Below are 14,326 nucleotides of genomic sequence, written 5' to 3' on the forward strand. Positions count from 1 at the left end.
ACGCTTCCTGTAGTGTATTACAGTCTGTCAGAGTGACTGTGTGGATCATATGAACATTATAGAGCTTTTTAAATGAAACAGTAGAAGCCGTATCGCCCCCTACGCTTCCTGTAGTGTATTACAGTCTGTCAGAGTGACTGTGTGGATCATATGAACATTATAGAGCTTTTTAAATGAAACAGTAGAAGCCGTATCGCCCCCTACGCTTCCTGTACTGTATTACAGTCTGTCAGAGCGACTGTGTGGATCATAGGAACATTATAGAGTTTTTTAAATGAAACAGTAGAAGCCGTATCGCCCCCTACGCTTTCTGTAGTGTATTACAGTCTGTCAGAGCGACTGTGTGGATCATATGAACATTATAGAGCTTTTTAAATGAAACAGTAGAAGCCGTATCGCCCCCTACGCTTCCTGTAGTGTATTACAGTCTGTCAGAGCGACTGTGTGGATCATATGAACATTATAGAGCTTTTTAAATGAAACAGTAGAAGCCGTATCGCCCCCTACGCTTCCTGTAGTGTATTACAGTCTGTCAGAGCGACTGTGTGGATCATATGAACATTATAGAGCTTTTTAAATGAAACAGTAGAAGCTGTATCGCCCCCTACGCTTCCTGTAGTGTATTACAGTCTGTCAGAGCGACTGTGTGGATCATATGAACATTATAGAGCTTTTTAAATGAAACAGTAGAAGCCGTATCGCCCCCTACGCTTCCTGTAGGGTATTACAGTCTGTCAGAGTGACTGTGTGGATCATATGAACATTATAGAGCTTTTTAAATGAAACAGTAGAAGCCGTATCGCCCCCTACGCTTCCTGTAGTGTATTACAGTCTGTCAGAGCGACTGTGTGGATCATATGAACATTATAGAGCTTTTTAAATGAAACAGTAGAAGCCGTATCGCCCCCTACGCTTCCTGTAGTGTATTACAGTCTGTCAGAGCGACTGTGTGGATCATATGAACATTATAGAGCTTTTTAAATGAAACAGTAGAAGCCGTATCGCCCCCTACGCTTCCTGTAGTGTATTACAGTCTGTCAGGGGGACTGTGTGGATCATATGAACATTATAGAGCTTTTTAAATGAAACAGTAGAAGCCGTATCGCCCCCTACGCTTCCTGTAGTGTATCACAGTCTGTCAGAGCGACTGTGTGGATCATATGAACATTATAGAGCTTTTTAAATGAAACAGTAGAAGCCGTATCGCCCCCTACGCTTCCTGTAGTGTATTACAGTCTGTCAGAGTGACTGTGTGGATCATATGAACATTATAGAGCTTTTTAAATGAAACAGTAGAAGCCGTATCGCCCCCTACGCTTCCTGTAGTGTATTACAGTCTGTCAGAGCGACTGTGTTTGTGGCTCTGAATAAGCACCTTATATATATATTTGAAAGTACTGACAGCCTCTGAGCAAACAGCTGCTCTCAGAGTGGGCTGGTAACCCACCCGCACATCTGAACTGTGTATTTTTTATGAATTATGAGTTATCGTAATGCTTTCAAAGGCCAGTGTTTAAAAGCTTTATGTGCTGTCCCAGAAACCGCGCTGATAAATCTTTACTTGCTTTCCTGTGGCTTTTTCCAGCAGAGGGAGAATATGTTTCATTTCTTTCTCAAATCCTTTTCGCAAAACATCCTGTTTTTAACACAGCCTCATTATATTTGCTTTATAATTACATGTTATTAAATTATATGTTATTGTATACATTATTTACACACAGTGTAAAATCTAATAGTACACGTCACCACACATTGTGTTTCTGAACTGATGTTTTGTTTAAATGAAGTTTTCAGAGAATAAACATAACAATATGTGAAATATCAGTGCATCTCCAGGAAGTATTGCCTCTCGATCCTGGACGTCTGAATTTTTGTACGTTAAGAACCAGCAGATGTAAATCAAGACTGTAATAAAATAGTCTGCCTCCACCGCTTGATGCAGAAAGAGTTCATGTAGAGTTGCAGCTCGTCGCTGCTGTGGGAATAAATCCTTGCATCTCCATTTTTGTCGTTTTTCAGTTTTTTATATGATTTGAAAAAGCCTCTTTTTCTTTATACTGTGTGTAAATTTCATGATGAACAGACCAACAGAAACGGCCCAGAATGGCTTTGAAAGACGTCTGGTTCCATTGACTTACATTAAAAATAAGGCCGGTTTTTTCCTCCTCCTGTAAAGTTACCGTTTTGGGGATACGAGGTTTTGATCTGACAGCAGCGATTTGTTTATTATAGCTGGCGACTTTTCAGTGCTAATCTATGAAGATGGGGACACACCTGCGTGTGTTGTAATGGATTTCAGATGCTCTCTGGCTGTATTTGTGTTATTGATTATTGGTTTATTGGCGTTTCTTCTGACAGCTTGTTATTTTTCTCGGGTCAGTGCGGCAGTTAACCCCTAAACAGTCTTCCTACAAACAATCGGCTTTGAAACCGTCAATAATAAACAGAGAAATGAGCTTCAGGACTACAGCCCCTGAATGAACCTCTAACCTGACAAACAGGCTAATGTTCAGCTTCAGGCCTCGGTCTGGCTGCTGCTCTGGGTAGCTGTGCTGATGTCCTTCAGTCCATGTTTATAGATGATGGCGAATCATAACAACATACGTGTCTCACATCCTTGTAATTCAGTATTTCTCTGAGCTCCACTTGTCATTAAGTTTATGTATCAAAAGGGTCATTATTAATTGCTACATGGTCATTTTCCAGCCCCGGTTTATCCCTTACAATTAAACAGGGTGTTTGTCTTTAAGACTGATATATGTAAATGAGCTCTTTTCTGATTGGCCGTCCTGTATTGTGCCTCATTCACAAAGTGATCCAAGCTGTTATTTTAATCAGTAACTAGAAAAGTGCATCTGCTGAAGAAAATGCAGCCTGACTGCACAGATTAAGCCATTTCCAGATGGTTGCTAGGTTGTTGCCATGCAGCTGTTATAGTATTTTAGTGGTATTCCAGGTGGTATCTAGGGTGTTGCCAGGCAGTTACGATGGTATTTTAGTGGTATTCAAGGTGATTGCCAGGGTGTTGCCGGGCAGTTGTTATAGTATTTTAGTGGTATTCCACTGGTGGTTGCTAGGGTGTTGCCAGGTGGTCCCTATGGTGGTCTAGGTGGTTGTAGGGTTTCACTAGCTGATTGCTATGGTATCCCATGTGGTTCCTAGGGTGTTGTTCCCTGATTATTGTGGTTTCTATGGTGATCGCTAGGGTGTTTTATACAGCAAATACATTGAGTGATGAATGTAAATGAGCTCTGTTTTGATTGGCTATCCTGTATTGTGCCTATCTAAGTTTCTCACAAATATATTCTAAAAAAAATAAAAACATCAATAATTTGACCGACACTAAAGGCCGTCTCTGGCTTTCGTCCAGTTAAGGAGTAAATGGTTGTTTAATTCTAAGAAGATCCAAGACTTACGTTTTGAATGGATTCACTATAAGACAGAAAGACAGAGTGTTAGCGAAGGTTAGCGAATGAGTGACCATAGCACTGTCCACTATTTGATGTAATGAATGCGCAGCGTTCCTGAAAAGTGATCCAGTTCATTTGTGGAGCGTTATCCAGTTCAGTGGAGATTCCGCAGCTCGTTCCTTTACTAATTAGTAGCGGTGCTGAAATCAAAATGGCACGTTATTTGTTAATTAGCTCGTAATGCTCCAGGTCATGTTTGAGAATGAGAATGGCAGCTTCGGGAGCTTTCCAGACACTCAGACATGCATACACAAAAACACAGAGGCAAAAGCAGCATAACAGCCAGAATTCTGAACAGCACCAAAGCATCAGTGGCGACTTCGACCCCAGTTTGGCCCTGTGAGGTCGTCTAAGCTGTGTATTTATTTCTAGTTTTGCTGAGGCCTTTTGGCTGCATTTGGAGTGGATCTGCATCTATATCAAATGTTTCTACAAGTCAATTAATTATTATTCGAGTAAGCAAAATGAAACAGTAGCTTTTTAAGTTAAACAGTAGAAGCCCTATCGCCCCCTACGCTTCCTGTAGTGTATTACAGTCTGTCAGAGCGACTGTGTGGATCATATGAACATTATAGAGCTTTTTAAATGAAACAGTAGAAGCCGTATCGCCCCCTACGCTTCCTGTAGTGTATTACAGTCTGTCAGAGCGACTGTGTGGATCATATGAACATTATAGAGCTTTTTAAATGAAACAGTAGAAGCCGTATCGCCCCCTACGCTTCCTGTAGTGTATTACAGTCTGTCAGAGCGACTGTGTGGATCATATGAACATTATAGAGCTTTTTAAATGAAACAGTAGAAGCCGTATCGCCCCCTACGCTTCCTGTAGTGTATTACAGTCTGTCAGAGCGACTGTGTGGATCATATGAACATTATAGAGCTTTTTAAATGAAACAGTAGAAGCCGTATCGCCCCCTACGCTTCCTGTAGTGTATTACAGTCTGTCAGAGCGACTGTGTGGATCATATGAACATTATAGAGCTTTTTAAATGAAACAGTAGAAGCCGTATCGCCCCCTACGCTTCCTGTAGTGTATTACAGTCTGTCAGAGCGACTGTGTGGATCATATGAACATTATAGAGCTTTTTAAATGAAGCAGTAGAAGCCGTATCGCCCCCGTACGCTTCCTGTAGTGTATTACAGTCTGTCAGAGCGACTGTGTGGATCATATGAACATTATAGAGCTTTTTAAATGAAACAGTAGAAGCCGTATCGCCCCCTACGCTTCCTGTAGTGTATTACAGTCTGTCAGAGCGAATGTGTGGATCATATGAACATTATAGAGCTTTTTAAATGAAACAGTAGAAGCCGTATCGCCCCCTACGCTTCCTGTAGTGTATTACAGTCTGTCAGAGCGACTGTGTGGATCATATGAACATTATAGAGCTTTTTAAATGAAGCAGTAGAAGCCGTATCGCCCCCTACGCTTCCTGTAGTGTATTACAGTCTGTCAGAGTGACTGTGTGGATCATATGAACATTATAGAGCTTTTTAAATGAAACAGTAGAAGCCGTATCGCCCCCTACGCTTCCTGTAGTGTATTACAGTCTGTCAGAGCGACTGTGTGGATCATATGAACATTATAGAGCTTTTTAAATGAAACAGTAGAAGCCGTATCGCCCCCTACGCTTCCTGTAGTGTATTACAGTCTGTCAGAGCGACTGTGTGGATCATATGAACATTATAGAGCTTTTTAAATGAAACAGTAGAAGCCGTATCGCCCCCTACGCTTCCTGTAGTGTATTACAGTCTGTCGGAGCGACTGTATGGATCATATGAACATTATAGAGCTTTTTAAATGAAACAGTAGAAGCCGTATCGCCCCCTACGCTTCCTGTAGTGTATTACAGTCTGTCAGAGCGACTGTGTGGATCATATGAACATTATTGAGCTTTTTAAATGAAACAGTAGAAGCCGTATCGCCCCCTACGCTTCCTGTAGTGTATTACAGTCTGTCAGAGCGACTGTGTGGATCATATGAACATTATAGAGCTTTTTAAATGAAACAGTAGAAGCCGTATCGCCCCCTACGCTTCCTGTAGTGTATTACAGTCTGTCAGAGCGACTGTGTGGATCATATGAACATTATAGAGCTTTTTAAATGAAACAGTAGAAGCCGTATCGCCCCCTACGCTTCCTGTAGTGTATTACAGTCTGTCAGAGCGACTGTGTGGATCATATGAACATTATAGAGCTTTTTAAATGAAACAGTAGAAGCCGTATCGCCCCCTACGCTTCCTGTAGTGTATTGCAGTCTGTCAGAGCGACTGTGTGGATCATATGAACATTATAGAGCTTTTTAAATGAAACAGTAGAAGCCGTATCGCCCCCTACGCTTCCTGTAGTGTATTACAGTCTGTCAGAGCGACTGTGTGGATCATATGAACATTATAGAGCTTTTTAAATGAAACAGTAGAAGCCGTATCGCCCCCTACGCTTCCTGTAGTGTATTACAGTCTGTCAGAGCGACTGTGTGGATCATATGAACATTATAGAGCTTTTTAAATGAAACAGTAGAAGCCGTATCGCCCCCTACGCTTCCTGTAGTGTATTACAGTCTGTCAGAGTGACTGTGTGGATCATATGAACATTATAGAGCTTTTTAAATGTAACAGTAGAAGCCGTAGCGCCCCCTACGCTTCCTGTAGTGTTTTACAGACTGTCAGAGCGACTGTGTGGATCATATGAACATTATAGAGCTTTTTAAATGAAACAGTAGAAGCCGTATCGCCCCCTACGCTTCCTGTAGTGTTTTACAGACTGTCAGAGCGACTGTGTGGATCATATGAACATTATAGAGCTTTTTAAGTTAAACAGTAGAAGCGACTGTGGGAGGTATAATGTATAGGCTGGTTTTAACCCTGATGTTTTTGGGTTTTTTACAGTTGGCCTGGCTCACAATGTCCTAGTGGAGATCAAACCGAAGGTTTCCTTTGATGCCCAGCCCTGGGATTTACACTCTGCTGAGGGAGCCTGAGGGAAGGTCAGTCAGCATCAGTCTAACTTTAGTCCTGTAATTTGGTGGTCAAAAAACTTCCTAGCAGTGGTGGGTCTGCGATTTGGTCCAGGAGGCCAATCTGAAATGACAGCTCACGTTTTCTCTCAATACTAGCACTCCAAGTACGATTTATGAGCTTCTTGCTGCACAGCGCTGTGCAGTCCTCACCCTCAGATCTTTCTTTTCCCACTTTACTATAAAACTTCATACTAATAATGTTTGCTATCCGGTGTCGACCAGAGGAGGACGGGTTCCCCTTCTGAGTCTTGGTTCCTCTCAAGGTTTCTTCCTCTTTAAGGGAGTTTTTCCTTGCCACCGTCGCCGCTGGCGACGCTCATGGGGGCTCGGACCCGGATTTTCTTTCTTCTTTTCTCTTCTCTCTGTAATACTGATTGTTCTGTAAAGCTGCTTTGTGACAACACCTGTTGTAAAAAGCGCTATATAAATAAATTTTGCTTGCTGATTTATTCCAAATTACATTTTTGATTACTCAAGTCCTCAAATTACCCAGTAACTGTAACTGAGTGAGGGTAAGAGAAAGTGAGAGATGGTTTTCTGTTCACTCTTTCAGATGTTGTGAGCGTCCTCTCGCTCTTTTCCTCACCCGGCGTCTCCGCTCGCCACCCAAGGCAGAACGTGAGCTCACTCCATCTCCGTCTTTGGAGATACGAGGTTTTGATCCGACAGCAGTGACGTATAACACTTACACTATATTTCCAAAAGTATTCTCTCATCTGGCTTCACACGCATATGAACTGGAGTGACGTCCCATTCTTAATCCATAGGGTTTAATATGATGTCGGCCCACCCTTTGCAGCTATAACAGCTTCAGCTCTTCTGGGAAGGCTTTCCACAAGGGTTAGGAGTGTTTATGGGAATTTCTGACCGTTCTTCCAGAAGCGCCTTTGTGAGGTCAGACACTGATGTTGGACGAGAAGGCCTGGCTCACAGTCTCCACTCTAATTTATCCCAAAGTTGTTCTATGGGGTTGAGGTCAGGACTCTGTGCAGGCCAGTCAAGTTCTTCCACACCAAACTGGCTCATCCACGTCTTTATGGACCTGCTTTGTGCACTGGTGCTCAGTCATGTTGGAGCAGGAAGGGGCCGTCCCCAAACTGTTCCCACAAAGTTGGGAGCGTGAAATTGTCCAAAATCTCTCGGTGCTGAAGCTTTAAGAGTTCCTTTCACTGGAACTAAGGGGCCGAGCCCAACTCCTGAAACACACCCCACACCATGATCCCCCCTCCACCAAACTTTACACTCGGCACAATGCAGTCAGACAAGTACCGTCTTGTAGACTCATTTGAGTGTTCATGGTTCTATTTAGTACCGATTTCTTTACTGAAGTACCCTTGAAGAACCATCTGCATGAAGAAATGGGTTTTCAGTCTGATGGAGGATGTGTTATACGAGGTCCTATATAGAATGTTTTTTGAAAATGGTTCTATATAGCATCAAAAGGGGTTCGGCTATTATTACAATGTCAAGCTTGTCACCATAGAAGATCCCCTTTTGGTGCTATTCAGGGCCATTTTCAAAGAGAACCACCCATTTTAAGAGGTTACTGCAATTTTTTCCCAACGTGTTTGAAACATAATAAAACAGGCCCTCTTCATAGGCTCATAACTCCGGATGTGAGTCTCATATGATCTCGGGATGAGATGGAATGGAAAGGGCAGCTCTACGGATTCAGGACGGGTTTGAACTGGATTTCTGAGCTGGATCTTCACAAAAATATAGATACAGATATGTTTGTACACATACAGATACAGACAGAGAATTTGAGGCATGGGCGAGTTTGTGGACCCCAGAGGGTTAATAAGGCTCTCTACAGATGTTGATCAGTTGGAACAGCTGTGACTGATTAAGAGAGGATTTGGCCAAAGGTTTTGTTGGATTGTACAACATGATCATCTACAGCAGTAAAACCCAACCCCGCTTCTTGAGATCTACCACCACCGTATGGAACTTAATTACATGTCTGTCACACCTGGTCCGTCTGTTCTAGACTTTCCTGAAGGCATCGATTAGTTGGAGCAGGCGAGAAAGATTAAGGCTGGAATTAAAGTCAGCAGGATGGTGGACGTTAAACAAGATCAGCCGCGTGTGATCTATGGCACGAGGAAGGAATTTGCATGAGTTTTCCTTCTTAACTACTGTGATATGGAGTTGTGTCGCAGTGCCTGTGGTCTCGCAGTCGTGCGGTCAATAAGTGGATCGATAGCCCTGGTTCAAATGAACATGGGTTTAGATCAAAAGATGATGACTTCTGCCTTACCAGGTGGCCACTTATGCCTTCTACAGGCCACTTTATTAGAAACACCTACCTTGTGCTTCCATTAACTGGCCACTTTATCAGAAACACCTACCTTGTGCTTCCACTCACTGGCCACTTTATTAGAAACACCCACCTTGTGCTTCCACTAACTGGCCACTTTATTAGAAACACCCACCTTGTGCTTCCACTAACTGGCCACTTCATTAGAAACACCCACCTTGTGCTTCCACTAACTGGCCACTTTATTAGAAACACCTACCTTGTGCTTCCACTAACTGGCCACTTTATTAGAAACACCCACCTTGTGCTTCCACTAACTGGCCACTTTATTAGAAACACCTACCTTGTGCTTCCACTAACTGGCCACTTTATTAGAAACACCCACCTTCTGCTTCTACTAACTGGCCACTTTATTAGAAACAATTATTTTAAGAGCTACAGGGGATGGGTTTCTGATAAAGTGGCCAGAGATGGTATGTGGTTGCTGGGTCACTACAGTATGAAAGTATCCGTGTCATATTCAGTTTTTGTGCATGTTGGTTCTTAATCTCTCTCTCTCTCTCTCTCTCTCTCTCTCTCTCTCTCTCTCTCTCTCCCTCACTCACTCACGCTCTCTCTTAGACACCCACTGCCCCATCCCACCCCCACCATACCCTGACCTTCATAAATCTCCTCTCTTAATGAGACAGGCGATGATGTCATGCTCTCAGAAGCAGGCTGAGTAAATCTCCTAAGGCTTGCAGCGTTAGCTTGGAGACTCATCGCTCACCACAGCAGCGCTCCTCGCTATAGCTCACCAGCAGACACGGATCAGACTGCGTCAGATGTCTATCCGGAGCACAGCATCGCGCCGCTGATGCGTCAGACTGTTAAACACAGCAGAACCGTACCGCCGTTTTCAGTGGCTCAGTCTAGGGGGCTTCACCTGGGGTCGATTTTTATTCCCTCTGGAATAATGTGATGTCACTTAAAGGGGAATTCCAGCAGAATTTTTTCACATAATTCAGTGGTTGAAATGGACACAAAGTCATTCAGATCGGTTTTTATTACAGTGGTGGTGACCAGGCGTCGCCATGACTACAACACAGATATAGTCTTCTGAGGTAATATGGAATGTTGATGATGGAAAATAGTGGAAAAACTGGAAAAATCTGTTTTCTTTGGGGACTATTTTGTGACGCATTTGGTCTTAAAAGTTGATCCCAAATCATGGAACCGTGACTTAAACTCGGAGTACATTGAGGCGGACCCTCATTCACAGCGTATGGCCTCTTTACACAAGACACGCCTTTGATTATCATGACTGTCATTAAAACAGTGAAATAAAAATGAGAAAACAATAATGCAAATAAGAACACCCAGATAAAACTATCAGGCAGATTAGTAATAAATTAAATAATAATAAATTAAAATGGGTAAATATTAGTAAATTAGTAAGTAAATAAAACCACTGAATAGGATAAAACTAACGATGAAATCAATAATAGTGAAGATAGGATAAAACAATAAATACAGAATCTAGAAAATAACAATGGAACAATGAAAAGAGCAACAAGACGAGAAGTGACAAAGCAAATAAATAACCTTAATTATTAAATATTATTAGAACCAGGTTACAATTTGTTACTTATTACTATGTAGACTATATATATATATATATATATATATATATATATATATATAAAATACTGAAAATAATAAAGAAAGAAAAAATACATTCGCCAAAATGAACGATAAAAACATAAATGCAAACAGTAAATGAACACTATGAGGATATAGTATAGGGTATACTTGTCATGCATCCCTCTGGCTCTGAGACACGCTCAGACTCCATCTCCCAGAATCCTCTGGGAGATCACGTGACCCAAATCACTCCTGACCTTCCCAGCAGATCCGATCAGCGCTCTCATTCACCGGAGTGCTATTCTGTCTGCCTGTCATGTGATGTTGGTAGTGATTTAGCTTAGTCTAGTTGCCAGGTCCTGCACAGATCTGCTGAGCGTTCCATTGTGTGTGATATTCCAGTTTAAGGCCCTTTGGCCTGTTTTCCTGGCTCTGCCCTTTAGCCTGACCCTTTTGGATCGTTTGCCTGCTGTTGTATTTGTATCTTTGTACTGGCCGTCTTTTCTGGATTTGAGCCAAGCTTGTTTTTCACCTCGAACCTGAACTCCGATTCTACCAGTAAAGCCTCTTCTTCTCTGTTTCAAGTCAAGAGGCTTTTATTGTCATTCCGTCTCTGTACAGGTACACAGTGGAGTGAAATTCCGTTCCTCCAGGAACATCACGGACCAACAAGGAACACAGAGTACAAAGTGTGAACGTGCAGACATCGTGTGCAAACAAATGAAACTAGAAACAATAAATATGATAAATTAGACAGACATTAGACGCATTTGACACAGTAAAGAGACCAGACAGTGCAGCACCGACACAGCACTCACTCTGGACATGAGGTCGTGGAATAAGGAGCAGAGATATTAACCTGCTGTGATCTGAGAGTCACGCAGTCAGACGACAGACAAACACAGCAGCTACTGAGGCAGAAAAACCAGAGTAAACAGTGAAAACACAGAGTAGCAGCAATGACCAGGTAGTGCAGGTAGAGCATCAAAAGAGCTGTGTGTGTGTGTGTGTGTTTGTGGAGTGTGTGTGTGTGTGTGTGTGTGTGTGTGTGTGTGTGTGTGTGTGTGTGTGTGTGTGTGTGTGTGTGGGGTGGGGGTATCTCAGTCCTTGTGAGTTTAAAAACCTGATCGTTTGAGGATCAAAGCTGTTGTAGAGTCTGGCAGTGGTGGCACGGATGCTCCGGTACCTTCTGCCAGACGGCAGCAGTGAGTAAAGTCCATGTGAGGGATGGACGGGGTCGTCCACAGTGCTGGTGGCTTTCCGGATTCAGTGTGGGGTGTAGATGTCCATGATGGAGGGGAGAGAGACCCCAGTGATCTTCTCAGCTGTCCGCACTATACGCTGTAGGGCCTTGCGGTCTGAGGCGGTGCAATTCCCAAACCAGGCGATGATGCAGCTGCTCAGGATGCTGTCCGCAGCGAGTGTCTGAATCCTTCTGGTACATTACAATAATATAGTATAGAAAAAGTTTAATACATAGCAATAAAAACAACAACAACAAACAGCAGATTAGCTGGCTGTTGGGCTCTGGAGAACCATTCAACCTTCCCTCCAGCCCAGACCACCATCTGTTCCTCCCACCACCTAGAGTGTTTTGTCTCCCGTGGGGATAAAGAGTCACGCAGGGATCGTTTCCTCCGGCCCTGGATGACCCGTCCAGATCTACAATCTCAGCACTCATGGGGTCATGAATGAGCAGCTGCCCTGGCCGTGACGGTGGCGATGATGAAGAGGAGGAGGCAGCAGGCCTGGCACACATTTCAGACGTACTTGGAGCTGGCACTCGGCGGCAGCATGAAAGCCCGGGCAGGGCCTCTGTGAGGCCTGCCAGGGAACACATGGTGGCTGTCACCGGGAGCCCACACTCGCTCCTGCTGATCCAAAACCACTCCAGACAGCTCCACACTTCCCGAGGCGTGTGGGGGGAGTGTTTCTGCAGCATGTCTGCTCTGTGTCCAACACTTCCTTCCTTGGCTGTCTGTCTAATCACGGTGCAGCCAAATTTACACAATTAGCGTCTCAGCAGCCCGAGTCATCACATGCACGTGATTCACCCCCCCACACACCCACACCCACCCCCACCCACCCCCACCCACCAGATAAATTTAATTCCTTTAAACACTGCAGGAAACGAGCGAATGCTCCTCCGGGCTCTTCCATTCATTCTGTGATTTTATGGTTTAGACTGTATTGAAGATTCTGGTGTGAAGCTTTCCATAACCTGCTAATGCTGAGCATGAACGCTGGGAATGCTGTGAACATTGGGAATGCTGTGAACATTGGGAATGCTGTGAACATTGGGAATGTTGTGAACATTGGGATAGTTCCCTTTGACCTAGACCTGTTTTTGTGATTGCCCCCTCTGGCCTTGTCTCGTCTCTGTGATCGCTCTCTCTGGCCTTGTCTCATCTCTGTGATCGCTCTCTCTGGCCTTGTCTAGTCTCTGTGTTTACTCTCTCTGGCCTTGTCATCTCTGTGATCGCTCACTCTGGCCTTGTCTCGTCTCAGTGATCGCTGTCTCTGGCCTTGTCTCATCTCTGTGATCGCTCTCTCTGGCCTTGTCTCATCTCTGTGATCGCTCTCTCTGGCCTTGTCTAGTCTCTGTGTTTACTCTCTCTGGCCTTGTCTCATCTCTGTGATCGCTCTCTCTGGCCTTGTCTAGTCTCTGTGTTTACTCTCTCTGGCCTTGTCATCTCTGTGATCGCTCTCTCTGGCCTTGTCTCGTCTCAGGGATCGCTCTCTCTGGCCTTGTCATCTCTGTGATCGCTCTCTCTGGCCTTGTCTCGTCTCAGTGATCGCTCTCTCTGGCCTTGTCTCGTCTCTGTGTTTACTCTCTCTGGCCTTGTCTCATCTCTGTGATCGCTCTCTCTGGCCTTGTCTCGTCTCAGTGATCGCCCGCTCTGGCCTTGTCTCGTCTCAGTGATCGCTCTCTCTGGCCTTGTCTCGTCTCTGTGATCGCCCGCTCTGGCCTTGTCTCGTCTCTGTGCTCGCTCCCCTGTGATGTTATAATCATGTTATTGTTGTTCTTATTGTTAGAGTTTAATAACAGAACTCCTCAACAACAACAAAACAACAAAACAACAAAAATAACAGAACAACAGCTAATAAACACAAAAAGGGTAACACGGTTTATTTATTCATTTATTTATTTGTTTGTTTGTTTGTTTATTTGTTCGCTCATTGAGATGAAGAGTGGAGTACCAAAAGGTCGTTCCATTACAGACGGCTTGTCTCTGAAGAGCAACAGTGAAAACATTATTTTGAAAATGTTAAAAGATGGTGAGGTGTTCCCAGCCTGGCTGCGCAGTGTGTGTTCAGGTGTTTTTACCTGCTTTTTATTTTCAAAGCTTTGCGTTTGTGTTCCTCTCCAGCATGTAGAGTCTGTCCCCTACGCCCACCTTGATCGGGCTGACGCTGAGATTTAATACACCAGGATTTAGAGAATAATACATAATTCAAAAGCAGAGAGTGTCAACAGCACAGAGAGAGCGCACTGCATCAAAGCACAGCACAGCTAAACCACGTCTACATCAGCTCCGTTCACTATCAGCACAGTTTAACACTGACCCCTCTCTCCACGTCTACATCAGCTCCGTTCACTATCAGCACAGTCTAACACTGACCCCTCTCTCCACGTCAACATCAGCTCCGTTCACTATCAGCACAGTCTAACACTGACGGCTCTCTCCACATCTACATCAACTCCGTTCACAGTCAACACAGTGTAACACTGACCCCTCTATCCACGTCTACATCAGCTCCGTTCACTATCAGCACAGTCTAACACTGACCCCTCTCGCCACGTCTACATCAGCTCCGTTCACTATCAGCACAGTCTAACACTGACCCCTCTCTCCACATCTACATCAACTCCGTTCACAGTCAACACAGTTTAACACTGACCCCTCTCTCCACGTCTACATCAGCTCCGTTCACTATCAGCACAGTCTAACACTG

The 14,326-nt window shown here is 44.0% G+C and overlaps 1 protein-coding gene across 2 annotated transcripts in view; it reads left to right on the forward strand.

Annotated features, from left to right (window-relative positions):
* Positions 1 to 14,326, forward strand: part of elfn2a (extracellular leucine-rich repeat and fibronectin type III domain containing 2a) — a 260,192-nt gene that overhangs the window by 217,109 nt on the left and 28,757 nt on the right. The window contains exon 3 of one of the 2 annotated variants that reach the window (XM_037534276.1): positions 6,356 to 6,453. The exons of the other annotated variant lie outside the window; for it this stretch is intronic. The gene's annotated coding sequence lies outside the window, so the exon portion shown is untranslated. The remainder of the gene's footprint in view (positions 1 to 6,355; positions 6,454 to 14,326) is intronic. 2 annotated transcript variants of the gene reach the window in all.

This window comes from Pygocentrus nattereri, chromosome 25, assembly GCF_015220715.1.
Source record: "Pygocentrus nattereri isolate fPygNat1 chromosome 25, fPygNat1.pri, whole genome shotgun sequence".
In the NCBI taxonomy this organism is placed as follows: Eukaryota; Metazoa; Chordata; class Actinopteri; order Characiformes; family Serrasalmidae; genus Pygocentrus; species Pygocentrus nattereri.